Genomic DNA, 19465 nt, shown 5'->3' on the forward strand with positions numbered 1-19465 from the left:
GAAAATAATGATTACAATAAATGCATATCCTGACTTATCAAAACTTGCTATCTACAAAGGGATTTGCTAGAGACAAAACGATGAACAATTAATATATATAATAGATAATCAACAAAGACCTACTCTATAGCACAGGGAACTCTACTCAATGTTCTATAATAACCTATATGGGAAAAGAATCTGAAAAAGAATGGATACATGTATATGTATAACAGAATCACTTTGCTGTACAACCTGAAACTAACACAATATTTAAATCAACTATACTCCAATATAAAATAAAAAGTTAAAAAATAAATAAATTAAAAAAATGAATAAATAAAAATTTTTTTTAAAAAGTAATTAAAAAATTTTTAAAAAAAAATTTTTAAGAAAAAGGTCTACTTTGAGACTTGACTTGGCCCTGAATCCTGGTCTACTTCACTCAGAAATCTCAGGATATGACCCTACTTAGCTCTGAGATGATCTGAAGAAAGAAAGGAAAAAGTGAAGATGTAATTTACCACATTTACATTCTAAGAGAAGAAAATCAGCAGTTTCAGGAAAAACAATTAAAATTCAATATCCAGTCATGATAAAATATAAATTCTTAACAAGCTAGGTCCAGAAGGAAACGTTCTTAAATGACAAGGAATATCTGCAAAAAGCCTCCTCCAAAAAATTCCCTGAACAAATTGTTTGAATTAATGACAGTTTTTCAAAATACTAGATAACAACCAAGAAGCTGATAATTTTTATGAGGATATTAACAATATCAGACATATATACGTTACTTATTTTATTTCAAGGATTGTTCTATAAAGGTATGTCATAGTTTTAAAATATGTGTAAATTCATTAGCATTCCTCCTTTGTATCTCCTTCCCTCAAATGTGGGCTGGATGAAATGATTCATTCTACTGAGTAGAATGGGGCAGAAGTGAGGCTATGTGATTCTGAGACTAAGTCATGAAAAGGATAGCTTCTGCCATGCTCTTCCACTGTATCATAGGATACTTCAGCATCCCTGGGAGAGGCCCACAGGAAGAGGAACAGAGGCTACCTGTCAACAGCCATCACCAACTTGCCAGCCAGTGAGTGAGCCAGTGTAGCTCTGAAATCTTTTTTTATATATATTTTATTGAAGTATAGTTGATTTGCAATGATAATTTCTGCTGTACAGCAAAGTGATTCAGTTATACGTCTATATATTCTTTTCCATTATGGTTTATAGCATGATATTGAATATACTTCCCTGTGCTATACAGTAGGACCTGGGTGTTTATCCATCCTATGTATACTAGTTTGTATCTACTAATCCCACACTCCCAGTCCAACTCTCTCCTACCCTGCTCCTTGGCAACCACAGGTCTGTTCTCTATGTCTGTTTCTGTTTCATAGATATGTTCATTTGTGTCATATTTTACATTCCACACATAAGTGATATAATATGGTATTTGTCTTTCTCTTTCTCACTTACTTCACTTAGTATGATAATCTCTAGGTCCATCCGTGTTCATACAAATGGCATTATTTCATTCTTTTTATGGCTGAGTAATATCCATTGTATATATCAATATATACCACATCTTTTTTTTTCTTTTAATTTTTTAAACATTTTTATTGGAGTATAATTGCTTTACAATGGTGTGTTAGTTTCTGCTTTATAACAAAGTGAATCATTTATACATATACATATATCCCCGTATCTCTTCCCTCTTGCGTCTCCCTCCCTCCCACCCTCCCAATCTCACCCTTCTAGCTGGTCACAAAGCACGAATCTGAGCTCTCTGTGCTATGCAACTGCTTCCCACTAACTATCTATTTTACATTTGGTAGTGTATATATGTCCATATATACACTACCACTCTCTCACTTTGTCCCAACTTACCCTACCCCCTCCTTGTGTCCTCAAGTCCATTCTCTAGTAGGACTGTATCTTTATTCCTGTCTTGCCCCTAGGTTCTTCATGACTATTCTTTTTTCTTTAGATTCCATATATATGTGTTAGATATGGTATTAGTTTTTCTCTTTCTGACTTACTTTACTCTGTATGACAGACTCTAGGTCCATCCACCTCACTACAAATAACTCAATTTCGTTTCCTTTTATGGCTGAGTAATATTCCATGGTTTATATGTGCCACATCTTCTTTATCCATTCATCTGTCGATGGACACTTAGGTGGCTTCCAAGTCCTGGCTATTGTAAATAGAGCTGCAATGAACATTGTGGTACATGACTCTTTTTGAATTATGGTTTTCTCAGGGTATATGCCCAGTAGTGGGACTGCTGGGTCATATGGTAGTTCTATTTGTAGTTTTTTAAGGAACCTCCATACTGTTCTGCATAGTGGCTGTACCAATTCACATTCCCACCAAAACTGTATGAGGGTACCCTATTCTCCACACCCTCTCTGGCATTTATTATTTGTAGATTTTTTGATGATGGTCATTCTGACCAGTATGAGATGATATCGCATTGTAGTTTTGATTTGCATTTCTCTAATGATTAATGATGTTGAGCATTCTTTCATGCATTTGTTGGCAATCTGTATATCTTCTTTGGAGAAATGTCTATTTAGGTCTTCTGTCCATATTTGGATTGGGTTACTTGTATTTTTGATATTGAGCTGCATGAGTTGCTTGTATGTTTTGGAGATTAATCCTTTGTCAGCTGCTTCATTTGAAAATATTTTCTCCCATTCTGAGGGTTGTCTTCTTGTCTTGTTTATGGTTTCCTTTGTTGTGCAAAAGCTTTGAAGTTTCATTAGGTCCCATTTGTTTATTTTTGTTTTTATTTCCATTTCTCTAGGAGGTGGGTCAAAAAGGATCTTGCTGTGATTTATGTCATAGAGTGTTCTGCCTATGTTTTCCTCTAAGAGTTTGATAGTGTCTGGCCTTACATTGAGCTCTTTAATCCATTTGAATTTATTTTTGTGTATGGTGTTAGGGAGTGTTCTAATTTCATTCTTTTACATGTAGCTCTCCAGTTTTCCCAGCACCACTTACTGAAGAGGCTGTCTTTTCTCCATTGTATATTCTTGCCTCCTTTATCAAAGATAAGGTGACCATATATGCATTGGTTTATCTCTGTGCTTTGTATCCTGTTCCATTGATCTATATTTCTGTTTTTGTGCCAGTAACATACTCTCTTGATTACTGTAGCTTTGTACTATAGTCTGAAGTCCAGGAGACTGATTCCTCCAGCTCCGTTTTTCTTACTCAAGATTGCTTTCGCTATTTGGGGTCTTTTGTGTTTCCATACAAATTGTGAAATTTTTTGTTCTAGTTCAGTGAAAAATGCCAGTGGTAGTTTGATAGGGATTGCATTGAATCTGTAGATTGCTTTCAGTAGTACAGTCATTTTCACAGTGTTGATTCTTCCAATTCAAGAACATGGTATCCATCTCCATCTATTTGTATCATCTTTAATTTCTTTCATCAGTGTCTTATAATTTTCTGCATACAGGTCTTTTGTCTCCTTAGGTAGGTTTATTCCTAGGTATTTTATTCTTTTTGTTGCAGTGGTAAATGGGAGTGTTTTCTTGATTTCACTTTCAGATTTTTCATCATTAGTGTATAGGAATGTGAGAGATTTCTGTGCATTACTACTTTACTAAATTCATTGATTAGCTCTAGTAGTTTTCTGGTAGCATCTTTCAGATTCTCTATGTACATTATCATGTCATCTGCAAACAGTGACAGCTTTACTTCTTCTTTTCCAATTTGGATTCTTTTTATTTCTTTTTCTTTTCTGATTGCTGTGACTAAAACTTCCAAAACTATGTTGAATAATAGTGGTGAGAGTGGGCAACCTTGTCTTGTTCCTGATCTTAGTGGAAATGGTTTCAGTTTTTCACCATTGAGGACGAGGTTGGCTGTTGGTTTGTCATATATGGCGGTTATTATGTTGAGGAAAGTTCCCTCTATGCCTACTTTCTGGAGGGCTTTTATCATAAATTGGTGTTGATTTTGTTGAAAGCTTTCTCTGCATCTATTGAGATGATCATATGGTTTTTCTCCTTCAATTTCTTAACATGGTGTATCACGTTGATTGATTGATTTGCGTATATTGAAGAATCCTTGCATTCCTGGGGTAAACCCCCCTTGATAATGGTGTATGATCCTTTAAATGTGCTGTTCAATTCTGTTTGCTAGTATTCTGTTGAGGATTTTTGCATCTATTTTCATCAGTGATACTGTTCTGTAGTTTTCTTTTTTTTTTGACATCTTTGTCTGGTTTTGGTATCAGGGTGATGGTGGCCTCATAGAATGAGGTTGGGGTGTTCCTCCCTCTGCTATATTCTGGGAGAGTTTGAGAAGGATAGGTGTTAGCTCTTCTCTAAATGTTTGATAGAATTCGCCTGTGAAGCCATATGGTCCTGAACTTTTGTTTGTTGGAATATTTTTAATCACAGTTTCAATTTCAGTTCTTGTGATTGGTCTGTTCATATTTTCTATTTCTTCCTGGTTCAGTCTTGGAAAGTTGTGCATTTCTATGAATTTGTCCATTTTATTGGCATATAGTTGTTGTGGTAATCTCTCATGATCCTTTGTATTTCTGCAGTGTCAGTTGTTCCTTCCCTGTTTCATTTCTAATTCTATTGATTTGAGTCTTCTCCCTTTTTTTCTTGATGAGTCTGGCTAATGGTTTAGCAATTTTGTTTATCTTCTCAAAGAACCAGCTTTTAATTTTATTTATCTTTGCTATCATTTCCTTCATTTCTTTTTCATTTATTTCTGATCTGATATCTATGATTTCTTTCCTTCTGCTAACTTTGGGGTTTTTTTGTTCTTCTTTCTCTAACTGCTTTAGGTGTAAGGTTAGGTTGTTTATTTGAGATGCTTCTCGTTCCTTAAGGTAGGATTGTATTGCCATAAACTTCCCTCTTAGAATTGCTTTTGCTGCATCCCATAGGTTTTGGGTCGTCATGTTTTCATCGGCATTTGTTTCTAGTTATTTTTTGATTTCTTCAGTGATCTCTTGGTTATTAAGTAGTATATAGTTTAGCCTCCATGTGTTTATATTTTTTACAGATTTTTTCCTGTAATTGATATCTAGCCTCATAGTGTTTTGGTCAGAAAAGATACTTGATATGACTTCAATTTTCTTAAATTTACAAAGGCTTGATTTGTGACCCAAGATATGATCTATTCTGGAGAATGTTCCATGAGCACTTGAGAAAAATGTGTATTCTGTTGTTTTTGGATGGAATGTCCCATAAATATCAAGTCCATCTTGTTTAATGTAGCATTTAAAGCTTGTGTTTCCTTATTTATTTTCTTTTTGGATGATCTGTCTCTTGGTGAAAGTGGGGTATTAAAATCCCCTACTATGATTGTGTTATTGTCGATTTCCCCTTTTATGGCTGTTAGTATTTGCCTTATGTATTGAGGTGCTCCTATGTTGGGTGCATATATATTTACAATTGTTATATCTCCTTCTTGGATTGATCCCTTGATCATTATGTTGTGTCCTTCTTTGTCTCTTGTAATAGTCTTTGTTTTAAAGTCTATTTTGTCTAATATGAGAATTGCTCCTCAAGCTTTCTTTTGATTTCCATTTGCATGGAATATATTTTTCCATCCCCTCACTTTCACTCTCTATGTTTCCCTACGGCTGAAGTGGGTCCCTTGTAGATAGCAAATATATGGGTCCTGTTTTTGTATCTATTCGCCAGTCTATGTCTTTTGGTTGGAGCATTTAATCCATTTACATTTCAGGTAATTATCGATATGAATGTTCCTTTTACCATTTTCTTAATTGTTTTCGGTTTGTTTTGTAAGTCTTTTCCTTCTCTTGTGTTTCCTGCCTAGAGAAGTTCCTTTAGCATTTGTTGTAAAGCGGGTTTGGTGGTGCTGAATTCTATTAACTTTTGCTTGTCTGTAAAGTTTTCAATTTCTCCATCAAATCTGAATGAGATCCTTGCTAGATAGAGTAATCTTGGTTGTACGTTTTTCCCTTTCATCCCTTTAAATATGTCCTGCCAGTCCCTTCTGGCTTGCAGAGTTTCTGCTGAAAGATCAGCTGTTAACCTTATGGGGATACCCTTGTATGTTATTTGGTGTTTTTCCCTTGCTGCTTTTAATATTTGTTCTTTTATTTAATTTTTGATAGTTTGATTAATATTTGTCTTGGCGTGTTTCCCCTTGAATTTATCCTGTATGGGACTCTCTGTGCTTCCTGGACTTGATTAACTATTTCCATTCCCATATTAGGGAAGTTTTCAACTATAATCTCTTCAAATATTTTCTCAGTCCCTTCCTTTTGCTCTTCTTCTTCTGGACCCGTATAATTCGAATGTTGGTGCATTTAATGTTGTCCCAGAGGTCTCTGAGACTGTCCTCAGTTCTTTTCATTCTTTTTTCTTTATTCTGCTCTGCAGTAGTTATTCCCACTATTTTATCTTCCAGGTCACTTATCCGTTCTTCTGCCTCAGTTCTTCTGCTATTGATCCCATCTAGAGAATTTTTAATTTCATTTATTGTGTTGTTCATGATTGTTTGTTTACTCTTTAGTTCTTCTAGGTCCTTGTTAAATGTTTCTTGTATTTTCTCCATTTTATTTCCAAGATTTTGGATCATCTTTACTATCATTATTCTGGATTATTTTTCAGGTAGACTGCCTATTTCCTCTTCATTTGTTTGGTCTGGTGGGTTTTTATCTGCTTCTTCATCTGCTGTGTGTTTCTCTGTCTTCTCATTTTGCTTAACTTACTGTGTTTGGGGTCTCCTTTTCGCAGGCTGCATGTTCGTAGTTTCCATTGTTTTTGGTGCCTGTCCCCAGTGGCTAAGGTTGGTTCAGTGGGTTGTGTAGGCTTCCTGGTGGAGGGGACTAGTGCCTGTGTTCTGGTGGATGAAGCTGGATCTTGTCTTTCTGGTGGGCAGGTCCATGTCTGGTGGTGTTTTTTTGGCATGTCTGTGACCTTATTATAATTTTAGGCAGCCTCTCTGCTAATGGGTGGGGTTGTTTTCCTGTCTTGCTAGTTGTTTGGCATAGGGTGTCCAGCACTGTAGCTTGCTGGTCATTGAGTGGAGCTGGGTCTTGGTGTTGAGATGGACATCTCTGGGAGATTTTCACCGTTTGATATTACGTGGAAATGGGAGGTCTCTTGTGGACCAGTGTCCTGAACTTGGCTCTCCCACCTCAGAGGCACAGGCCTGATGCCTGGCTGGATAACTGAGAACCTGTCATCCACATGGCTCAGAGTAAAAGGGAGAAGAAGAAGAAAGAAAAAAACTAAAATATAATAAAACTAACAAAAAAATTATTAAAATAAAAAACAAAATATAATTATTAAAAAAATTTTGAGTCATTAAAAAAGAAAGAAAGAACAACAAAAACAAATTCACCTATGATAAGAAGCGCTGAAAACTCTACTAAAAAAAAAAAAAAAGGACGGACAGAACCCTAGGACAAATGGTAAAAGCAAAGCTATACAGACAAAATCACACACAGAAGCATACGCATACACACTCACAAAAGGAGAAAAAGGGAAATATGTATATATATATCGTTGCTCCCAAAGTCCACCTCCTCAAGTTGGGATGATTCCTTGTCTCTTCAGGTATTCCACAGATGAAAGGTACATCAGGTTGTCTGTGGAGATTTAATCCGCTGCTCCTGAGGCTGCTGGGAGAAATTTCCCTTTCTCTTCTTTGTTCACACAACTCCTGGGATTCAGCTTTGGATTTGGCCCCGCCTTTGCATGTAGGTCCCCGCCTTTGCATGTAGGTCGCCTGAGGGCATCTGTTCTTTGGTCAGACAGTACAGGGTTAAAGGAGCAGCTGATTCGGGGACTTTGCCTCACTCAGGCCGTGGGGGGGGGGGGAGGGGTACAGATTGTGGGGCGAGCCCGCAGCAGCAGAGGCCGGCATGTGTTCTCCTGGGGAAGTTGTCCCTGGATCACGGGACCCTGGCAGTGGCGGGCTGCACAGGCTCCCAGGAGGGGAGGTGTGGGTAGTGACCTGTGCTTGCGCACAGGCTTCTTGGTGGCGGCAACAGCAGCCTTACCGTCTCATGCCCATCTCTGGGGTCCGCGCTGATATCCGCGGCTCACGCCCGTCTCTGGAGCTCCTTTAAGCAGCGCTCTTAATCCCGTCTCCTTGCGCACCAGGAAACAAAGAGGCAGGAAAAAGTCTCTTGCCTCTTCGGCAGGTCCAGACTTTTTCCCGGACTCCCTCCCAGCTAGCTGTGGTGCCGTAGCCCCTCCAGGCTGTGTTCACACAGCCAACCCCAGTCTTCTCCCTGGGATCTGACCGAAGCCCGAGCCTCATCTCCCGGCCCCCGCCTGACCTGGCGGGTGAGCAGACAAGCCTCTCAGGCTGGTGAGTCCTGGTCGGCACCAGTCCTCTGTTAGGGAATCTCTCCACTTTGCCCTCCACACCCCTGTTGCTGCGCTCTCCGTGGCTCCGAAGATTACCCCACTCCCACCCCCTATCTCCACCAGTGAAGGGGCTTCCTAGTGTGTGGAAACCTTTCCTCCTTCACAACTCCCTCCCACTGGTGCAAGTCCCATCCCTATTGTTTTGTCTCTGTTTTTTCTTTTACCCTACCCAGGTACATGGAGAGTTTCATGCCTTTTGGGAGGTCTGAGGTCTTCTGCCAGCGTTCAGTGGGTGTTCTGTAGGAGTTGTTCCACATGTAGGTGTATTTTTGATGTATTTGTGGGAGGAAGGTGACCTCCACATCTTACTCTTCCGCCCTCTTGAAGCTCCTCCCACATCTTCTTTATCCATTCGTCTGTCAGTGGACATTTAGGATGTTTCCATTCTTGGCTAATGTAAATAATGCTGCTATGAACATTGGAGTGCAGGTATCTTTCTGAATTATAGTTTTGTCTGGGTATATGCCCAGGAGTGGGATTGCTAGATCATTTTAGTTTCTTGAGGAACCTCCATACTGTTTTCCATAGTTAGCCCCCAAATCTTGATTGCCACATCATCAGAGACCTTGAATAAGGTCTCACAACCAAGCCTCTCCCATTTTCTTGACCCACAGAAACTGAAAGATAATAAAACTTATCATTGTTGTAAGCCATGAAATCTTGTGTAACAAATCAATAGATAACAATACACGTTGTGTGATCCTCACAACATCTCTGTAAGATAGAGACTATTATTATGGTCTATTTACAGATGAAGCAAGAGTGGCAGAGAGAGCTTAAGTAGCATGCTCAAAGTTACACAGTGGAGATGTGTAACAAGTAGAGATGGGACTCAAGCACAGCCAGTCAGCTCCCAATTTTGTGCTTGTAAGTGTGATACTACACTACATCACACTTCTCCCCAAACGCTCAAACATACTTTATATTTTATTCAATCCTCCTTTGCAGTATATACCTCACTCCTGCAGATTCCCAGCCTCCTGATCCAACAGAGCTAGATCTACGGAGCCACTGCCAGTAGGAACTTCTCATTTCTCTTGCTTGGATCTACCTTTCCTGGACCCCATAGTATTCTCTTTATTCTGAAAATAAAATTTCCTCTTCTCCAAGATGAAGAAAATACAATACTGATTGTTATTTAGCCCAAAACCCAAGTCATAAATAGGATATCTCAGGACAGGTTTTAAACCTATCCCAGTCAATCAGTGGTAGCTTCATTTAAGTACTCAGGCCTTGCATGGTTGGCCAGTCATTAGGCGCTTCACTTCAGCATGCTTCTGGAAGTCACCCAGTCCCTAAGCTCCACCTTCCTCAGGGTCTGTATAAAGTCTGCTCTTTGCTGTGTTCAGAGACTGCATTCCACATCCACAATTCTTACCTGCCTGCTTAGCAAGTAATAGATTCAGCTTCTTTGCTTCAAAGTATCTTTTGATACTTTTTCACCCTCTTGAATTGCCAGAGTAAATCCTGAAATACTCTCTTAGTAAGAGTATGTGGAGAAAACCTTTCTGAGTCATCACATGTCTGAGTACCCCTTCTTCCTGACTTCTTATTTGATTGATAGTTTGCCTGGGAATAGAATTTGAAGTCAAGTATCTCATTTTTCCTCAAATTTGGAAGCAGTTACATCCAGTGGTTGCTGGTGACAACTCTGATGCCAATGTAATTCATGTTCCTTTGGAAGTGATTTTTCCCTCTTACAATTTTTACAATCTTCTCTCAATTCTGATGTTCTGAAATTTCAGAAGAATTTTTTAGATACCAGGCTTCTTTCATTTTTTATTAACTATGCTACCTATGTTATGATCCTGTGCAATCTGATGACTTACAACCTTCTTTTGTCTTCATATACCCCATCGTTATTCTCTTCTGTTTACATTCCAGCAAATTTTCTCAACTTTATTCACCAGTCCTTCTGCTGAAAGTATTAATGTTTATAATGATTAATTGCATGTGTCAACTTGGCTAGGCCCCAGTACCCAGATATTTGATCAAACCCTAGTCTACGTATTGCTGTTAAGCTATTGTTTTTAAATGAGATTAACATTTAAGCCAGTACACTTGAGTAATGCAGATTGCCCTCCATACTGTCAGTGGGTCTCATTCAGTCAGTTGGAAGCCTTAAGAAAAAAAAGCCTGAGGTCCCCCAGAGAAGAGGAATTTTTGTCTCCAGACTGTCTTTGAACTCAAGCTGTAACATCAACTCTTCCCTGGGCCTTTAGCCTGCTGGCCTAGGCTGAAGATTTTGGATGAGCCAGCTTCCACAATTGTGTAGTCAGTTCCTCAAAATAAATCTCCCTCTCTCTCTCTCTCCCCACTCCATCCCTCCCCCACCCTTTTTGTCATTTTTGCTATTTTTCTCTATTTTATGCTGCAGTCTTCTAATATAACTGTGGTTCTTAGTTGCCCATTTGTATTTGTGAAGGAAAAATGAAATAAATTGAGTATTAATAAATTGAGTAATAAATTGAGTAATAAATTGAGTAAATAAAAAAATATTCTAATGAGTATAATATTTCTTTTTTACTATCCAAGGGGGCTTAGCTCAAGGGTACGGGCAGTGGCTGTTTCTCAGAGGCATACAGGTATTTAATACTGTGTTTCCCCCTCCATCTCTCACTCCTCCCACAGGGCAACACAGTATAGCTCCCTAGAGTGAGGAGGACAGGGGGCCCTCTGAGTGACCATGATTACGTATCCTCAAAGTCTTTCGTCCTCTTTCTTATGGACATTGACTTTGGTAGTTATAAAGCTGAGAGTATGAATTTTAAATTATCTAATTGTGCTGTAACAACATTTCTTTGAGGCAGTGAATATCTCGTGGCCTATTTTTTTTATTTAATTTTTATTTTGTATTGGAGTATAGTTGATTTACAATGTCATGTTAGTTTTCAGGTGTACAGCAAAGTGATTCAGTTATACATGTACATATATCCATTCTTTTACACATTCTTTTCCCATATAGGTTATTACAGAATATTGAGTAGAGTTCCCTATGCTATTCAGTAAGTCCTTGTTGATTATTTTATATAGAGCAGTGTGTATATGTTAATCCCAAACTCCTAATTTATCCCTCCCCCACCTTTCCCCTTTGGTAACCATAAATTTGTTTTCAAAGTCTGTGAGTCTGTTTCTGTTTTGTAAATAAGTTCATTTGTATCAACTTTTTTTTAGATTCCACATATATTTGTCTTCCTCTGTCTGGCTTACTTCACTTAGTATGATAATCTCTAGGTCTGTCCATGTTGCTGCAAGTGGTATTACCTCATTCTTTTTTCATGGCTGAGTAAAATTCCATTGTAAATATGTACCACATCTTCTTTATCCATTCTTCTGTTGATGGACATTTAGGTTGCTTCCATGTCTTGGCTATTGTAAATAGTGCTGCAATGAACATTGGGGTGCATGTATCTTTTCGAATTATGGTTTTTTCCAGATATATGCCCAGGAGTGGGTCTCATGGACTATTTTGCATGTTAAGAACCAAGAGCCATAAATAAAGTGTTAAGTGGGAGCAGTGGCAACAAAACCCACTAATATTTTATTAGATCAAAATATCATGCCAACCACAGCACTTACACACCAGAATAAAATCGAGATGGTCCAGTCTTCTCCACTTCACATTTCTGGCATCTAGTTCTTCCAATGCTGCTTCTTAAAAAAAAATGCCCATTTGCAAAATTTGCAGTTGTAATGCTGTTGTTGGTGACTCTCTTGCCAGGCTTATGGTGAAAATAAACTATAATTCAAGGCTGATTTTGCCTTACCAAAAATGCAAAGCATCATCCAGTGGCAAAACTGTAACTACGAAATTTTCAATTTACATAGACTGGATACTATTTCAACCTAGAGGAAAAAATATATTTTCCTGTTCTATTTCCCTAATGAAATTTCCAGACAAAATAGTAAGGAATTTGATTACCACTTATTTCTCAGCCTCCCTTGATACTTCCAGGCCCAGTAGTTCCTTAGTGTCCTGGATCTGCCTCCTGAAGACTGATGCCTTCAGAAATTAAGAGCATAAGAATGAGCTGGTATTTCTTAGTTATGTTGGTCATAACTACATTCTGAGAGCCAGGGCTATAAGGAAAGAAGGCCACAAAGACACTAACTCCTCTAAAGAATTGTTATTCTTTCTCCTAAAAACAACTTCTTATCATGTCCTTCAGGACACTCAAAGTCAAGCACAAAGCCACTTTTAAGCAATATGATTAGTTTTAAACAAAGTTAATAGTTCCTTAGCCCCTAGAGTGCTTATGTCTGTAAGTCTCCTATTAAAGAGTATAGTTTTGAAGGTGTGTGTGTGTGTGTGTGTGTGTGTGTGTGTGTGTGTGTGTGTGCAGGCACACATTTAAAAATTCTCTATTATTGTTGGGATAATTATTGGTATTTTAAAGTTCTATTTTGGTATGTTTAATGTAATTATAAGCAATGTTTTATAAAATGTTTTACAGTGGATTCTGCTGGAAAACACCATTGAGCTCAAAAATCACCAGGCCTTGAAAGGAAAAGATACAGAGTTCCTCCCCAAATTTTCACTAACCTCGCTGTAATCTAACAGTAGTTTCACCTAAACTGCCTAACCGAAAAGAAAAAAAACATGTACCAAACCATTTGAAACTCATACAGTTTTCCATCAAATTCCAACATGCTGGGAATGTTTACAGTCACTGTGTACTGGGTCACCACTATGGTAGAAGTTTTAGGACTGAAGGCAAGATATTTTTGGCAAAGACAGTCTATTTCTCTGAGACTTGTTCTCTGGTTTTCCTTAGTAACTTGGGTGTAGCAAGAAAGAAATCTTAGAACTGCTGGGGTTGCAGAGTAAGAATGAAAGCATAGGAACTAGTACAGATATCTATTCTAGCCAGTTAATTATCATAAATATTTCTAAAAACAAAAATAATCTACTGTCTATAATTTCATGTTTTAAAACTTAATGTAATTATCTAGAAGACTCTGAAACAATCGATTCTTGAGAAGATTCAGCTTAGGTTTGACCCCTAATCTACTCCTTCAGTTAACCTGATGCTTATGTCTTAGGACAAGAATGAACAATGCCCACGTTTCAGTAAAAGCTTATTTGAAAACCTGCCTGTGAACTTTGCACTCTCCCTTTTATACAGGCCCATGATATTGGGAAAATTCTGGGTAGATGAATTCATGAATGACATAGGAATCCCATCATCTTCATCTGGATCTTATGTAATTCTGGTCTTTGCTTGCCTTTTCATCTTCGTTCTTTTGGAAAATACTTGAGACATTTTTTTGCACACAAAAAATGAGACGTCAACTATGAAGTTGGTGTTCACATTTGTAGCAGCCAATCTTCCACATGATTCCTATTACGAATGAAACCCTCATATCTCCTAAAGTTGCTGGCATGTCAATTTTTCTATTGGAGACTCTCAGAGGTTCAGGCCAGAATGCATAACAGTGTGAACTGTGGGGAAAACAATACATTCCTCTTCTTGCTAGTTTCCAAGTAGGAAAGAAAAAGAACATTAAATACTTCTGACTTTCAGTTAATTACAAAATCATTGGAAATAGAATAGGATGAAAATAACCCCTATGTTCTCTCCCATTGCTATAACGTCAAGCTGGTATACATGCTCTGTGGGATGAAGCAGAGGTAGGGGGCTCATGGAATTTCACATGACTGTGCTCTACATCATCATCTCCAGCCACTCTTCCTCTAATGACATTACTTTTCTAGTTAGCTTGACATTTTCCCATTTTCACAGATAATCTCCTGACTCAATCCTTTTGTTACTTCCTCCTTTGTAAATCCTTTTGAAAGGATATATACTTATTTACCACACTGTGAACCTTTCACTGGGTTCTTTTCTAGAAAATTTTGTTCCTCACTTCATTACCAAAAATGGGACTATTCGCTGAACTAGTGGACTGTTTGGTGCAGTAAAGAGCAGCTAGCATATTAGTAAGTCTGTTATAATGCCATTATAAAGACTCATGGGTAATTTATTTCATAAGAACAACTGCAACATGTAGCATTTAATATTTTGATTCTTTTGTTCTCCATTTTGTAAATTACTTTATTAGCGTTTGTTTACTTAAAGTCAGGAACCTGTAGAGATTAATTTAGGAAATGACTCTTTTTGGAAGAAAGTAATCAAACGTGCATTAAGATGGCATTATTTTATGTCTTTACACCTTTTCCTCAAGTATTTGTGGATTTATCCCTATTGGTCACTTCATTGTTGTCCATAAACTTCTTAGTTATCAGTTATTTACCAAGTAGCTACTATGTGCTATGCATTGTCTTAAGTACTCTGTAAAATGTAAAGCAAATATTTTTCCTTTACATCATGGAGTAATTAGCTGAGAAGTTGAAAATTGTACAATCAGTCCTATACAAAATAACAAAGATGCACAGAATCAGTTGTATACAAAAGAGGTACATAAAGAAGTTCTGGATAAAAAGCTGTATGGTGAATGCCAAAACAGCTGACGGATAGAGCTTATTGGGATGAATTTTTATATTGAAAACATTTTAATAAGGATATTGGTCTAAAAGAAAAAATTTTTTTCTAAAATTCTTCCAAGCCTGAAATTACTGGGACCACCTAAGAAAAATCAGAATTCTCCCCCGCCTTTCTTGGGAATCTGATGAAGTGGAGACTTTGATGAAATATCTTTGGCAATGTCAATGACATAGGCAATTTTTCAAGTTGAACTAGAGATGAGTCAGATTAAAAACAAATATAGCATGTGTGCCAAAATACCCAGGCCAAACTACCCATTTCCATGTGCAAACAATAGGATAGGCACAGTAGATTTTATTTTTTAAATTGTTAATTGAACTGATATTATAGAAGACCTCATTAGCTATGTCTTGTTATAAAAAAAATATTTGAGGGCACCAAAAAATATGACAATTGAGCAAGGGGAAAATGCCTAAGTAAATGCCCACATGCTTCTTTTACACTACTACATTCAGATTTAAGGATGTAAATATAATTGTCTGTAATTGGATGATACCTAATTTTAGTGAATCTTAGTTAAGGTTTCACAGTTTTGGGTCAAATGTGCCAGCCATTTGCAACAGAACTTGGACTAAAAATTTTGGCCAATGAGGGGTTTTATTAATACTTCTCATTATATTTTATACATTCTTTTCCAGTTACTTCCCTGATTATATACATTAGAGTCTCTTACAGATTCATTGGAGGAAGTAAAATTTGAGCTGAAATCTGACAAATGAGTGAAAGATGGAAAATAACCAAGCAAAAGAAAAAATGATATCTAGACAAAGAGAATGGCATGTACAAAAACCAGATGACATAGGGCATATTATATCAGGAAATTGAGATTAGTTAAATATTGCTGGATTATAGAGTTCAAAAATAAGAAAGCATTATTCTGGATCAAGCTGAGTATCAAGGAAGAGAATGCTGAGGGATTTATAAGACAAGTTAGGCAGCTGGGACTTTATCTTTTTCACCATTGCTTTTAAGTGACATGAGCAGATGTGTATTTTTAAAAGATCATCCTGTATGATGTGTGGAAAATGCACCAGGGGTGAAAATGGTAGATGTAGGAATGGTAGTTACAAATCTGGTGATGGTAGTTCCCTGAACTGGGGCAGCTAGAATGTCTTCTCTATATTTTTTTCTTATTTCCAATGAGTGAACAACTGGAGCCTGGAACAACCAAGCCTTGACCATGGAGACCACAGCAATGCCCTGTGGAATAGTGAAGCAGTGACTGGGAAGAAACCTGGGTCCCTGGAGCAAAGCTTCCCACCACCAAAGTATTTACCTTAGACTGTTATGTGACACTGAGAAAAATTTCTTTGTTTTTTAAGTGATTGGACTTTGTAGGGTCTCTCTGTTGCATTAGCTTAATTTTCACCCTTACAAATACTAAAGTGGAAGTGATTGCTCAAAGGGAGTGTATGGAAAGAAGTGAGAGAACCCAGAAACATCAACATTCAAGGAATGAGTAGAGGAAAAAGAACATCAAAGGACAGTGAGCTGTTAGTAAGGGAAGAAGGAAAATTAGAAGCTAAAGGAACAGTATGTTTCAAGAAGAGTGTCGAATGGTAAATGGTAAGGCAAAACAGGAGATTAAAAGTGTCCACTGGATTTGGAAATTAAAAAGGTAATTGATGACTCTGTTTATGGGATCTAAGAGATGTGACAGGGGAGCTCAGTATATTACCAACAGAGGGGTGGTGAGAGACCACAGAAACTAAGCAGAATGAAAAGGACATATGACATGGAGATAGTTTGTGGATACAGAAAAAATGCAATGTCCAGTGACACAGAGAAGCTCTAAGGGTGATTGATTTAACCAAAAGAAAGGAAACTTGGGATAAGAGAGTGGTATATATGAATTTTATTTTCAGCAGTTAAATTTTAGATTAAGAGAAGTTCTAAGAATGTGATATAGTATTACATAATAGAAACAGTTTTGTCACTTCTTAAGTATACTTGGAAACTTCTGCTCCTATAAGCATGCAAACCATGATCTGGTTTCAGACTTACCCTCCTACTATAAGCAACTACCAAGCTGGATGAAGCAGCATTTCAGTTTTTTCTGGCATGACCAAAATGCAGTGTAACAGTGATCCTTGAGGGAAAAGGGAATACGAGATTTGAGCTTTTCATCTGCCCACCTTTCTTACTAGGGAAGCTTTCATGACTGCAGCAGAAGTTGGTGATGCCTAAGTGGAGACAGCACTCAATGAGCTGAAGAGGAAGACATAGACATGGCTCTGCTAATGTGGCAGAAATATGTGAGATTAATGTACAAATGAGGTAAAGATGCTACAGGGAAGAGGCAATTGTGTATATTGGCATTACCCTCAGGTCGTTGGCCTGAAGAATGGGCTCTACATGGGCAGAAAAGACTCTGAAATGTTTAGTAGAGAGAAGCTGCTGTTGAGATGAAATGTGAATAAAATCGTATTACATACTGTTTGTGGACAAATTTATAATGAAAGCATTAAAATATGATTAGGAAATATAAACACCAATGTTTGCCTCTAATATAGGAGAAAAAAAATAGACTTGAGGTAAATGAAAGCTTTAAATACATCTACAACATTTTTTTTCTTTCAAATTAAGTGATCTGTGTCACTATAGCAAAATAGTTTTTAATCTGGTTAAAATGGACATATCTTCCTATAATTTTTGTGTACTTGAAATATTCCCTAATTTAAAATGTAAAAATCAGTTGTGAATTTCTTTTATGGGTCATGACAGAGTGACAAATACTGGACATAGCTTCATTCCGTAAACAATTGGAAACTGACAAAATACATGAAGCAATTGCTTTCAAACTTTGGGCAATAGGCAGCACAGAATGTGATGACTGAGAGAAGGAAAACAAGCAAAGTGTGCCCTACAATTGCTCCAGTTTTCTACCTAGAGGCAATTTCCCAACCACAGATACAGGGAAGGGGAGCACAAGAAGAACACATTGGCCTCACTGATCTGAGGAGATGTAAATCACAGTTTAAGAAGACTGAGATGGTTGAAAACTGTGGAGCAGAGTTTCATAAAGGAGAGAGAGATGCATGAAAGGAGCTCCAGAAATGTGCATATAGTTCCTTTGAGTCTTTTCTGAGTTTTAAGCTGGATGTGATTCTAGTGAAACTCCACAAAGTCAGGCAAAGAATAATTGGGAAATATAAGCTAAACAATTCCCAGAGCTTATGCAAAAGGAGATTGAGCTCTGACGTCAAAATGAAGAGCCCTTGGAAATAAGCCAGGTCGTCATTGAAGACCCCAGAGGGATGATACCTTGAAATTAGAGCTGAACTAGCCATAGAGACTGGAGTACAACTCTGGACCTGCTCCTTAGAAAACCTTAAAAATAGACCTATAAATGGTCCAACTTATCAACAAGTAATTTAACCTCCTGTCAGAACAAAGTGCAACACTCTTCAAGGAAGACATGAAATCTACACATTTCGACACAAAATAGCCATGCAGTCCAACATTCAATAAAAAATTACTAGATATGCCAAGAACCAGGTAATTGTGACCCATAGCCAGGGAGAAAAAATTTAAAAAATTTTTTAAAGCGCCAGGGCCAAGAAGAATAAAAGAAGTAGTTAAGAAAAGCTACTATGTGATATTCAAGTATTTAAATGACAATGTGAACATAATGAGGAGAAAAATAGATTGTGGGGGAAAAAAAACCCTGGAACATCTAGAGATGAAAAATAAATGAAATAATACAATGTTAGAAATGAAATTTTCACTGACTGGTATCAGAAGGTTTGACACTGAAGAAGAAATGATCAATAAACCTAAAGCCAATAAAATATAATCTCTCCAAAATGAACCAAGAAAAGAAATGTGCCTGGGGGAAAAAGGAGCAGAACATTAGTTACACATGGGACAATATCAAGCAATGTTACACACACACACACACACACACACACACACACACACACACACAAAACTGCATGGAGTCAAATCATACTCAAATTGCTGAAAACCAGTGAGAAGGCAGACTTGAGTAGACATTTCTCCAAGGAGGGTATACAAATGGCTAATAAATATATGAAAAGATACTCAACATCACTAATAATCAGAGAAATACAAATCAAAACCACAGTGAACTATTACCTTACACCCATTAGGATTGTATATTAAAAAATTAGAAAATAACAAGTGTCAGCAGGGATGTGGATAAGTTGGAACCTTTCGGCACAGTAGACAGGATTGTAAACTGGTGCAAATGCTAAGGGAATAGTATGGAGGTTCCTCAACAAATTAAAAATAGAACCACCATATGACCAGAAATCTTACTTCTGGGAAGGTATCCAAAAGCACGGAAAGCAGTGTTTTCAAAAGATACTTGCATACCCATGTTCATAACGGTATTATTCACAATAGTCAGGAGGTGGAAGCAACTCAAATGTCCACTGACAGATGAATGAATAGACAAAATATGGTGTAGACATATAATGGAGTACTATGCAGCTGTTAAATACCATGTAGCCTGTTACATGATACAACTTGGATGTACCTTAAGGATATTATGCTAAGTGAAATAAGCCAGTCACAAAATGACAAATACTGTATGATTCCACTTATATGAAGATCCCAGAGTAGTTATAT

General features: G+C 37.4%; 1 pseudogene; it reads right to left on the reverse strand.

Annotated features, from left to right (window-relative positions):
* Positions 1-19220, reverse strand: part of LOC132520273 (RNA/RNP complex-1-interacting phosphatase-like) — a 142216-nt pseudogene extending 122996 nt beyond the window's left edge.
* Between the last annotated feature and the right edge of the window lie 245 nt (positions 19221-19465).

Source organism: Lagenorhynchus albirostris, chromosome 5, assembly GCF_949774975.1.
Source record: "Lagenorhynchus albirostris chromosome 5, mLagAlb1.1, whole genome shotgun sequence".
Taxonomy (NCBI): Eukaryota; Metazoa; Chordata; class Mammalia; order Artiodactyla; family Delphinidae; genus Lagenorhynchus; species Lagenorhynchus albirostris.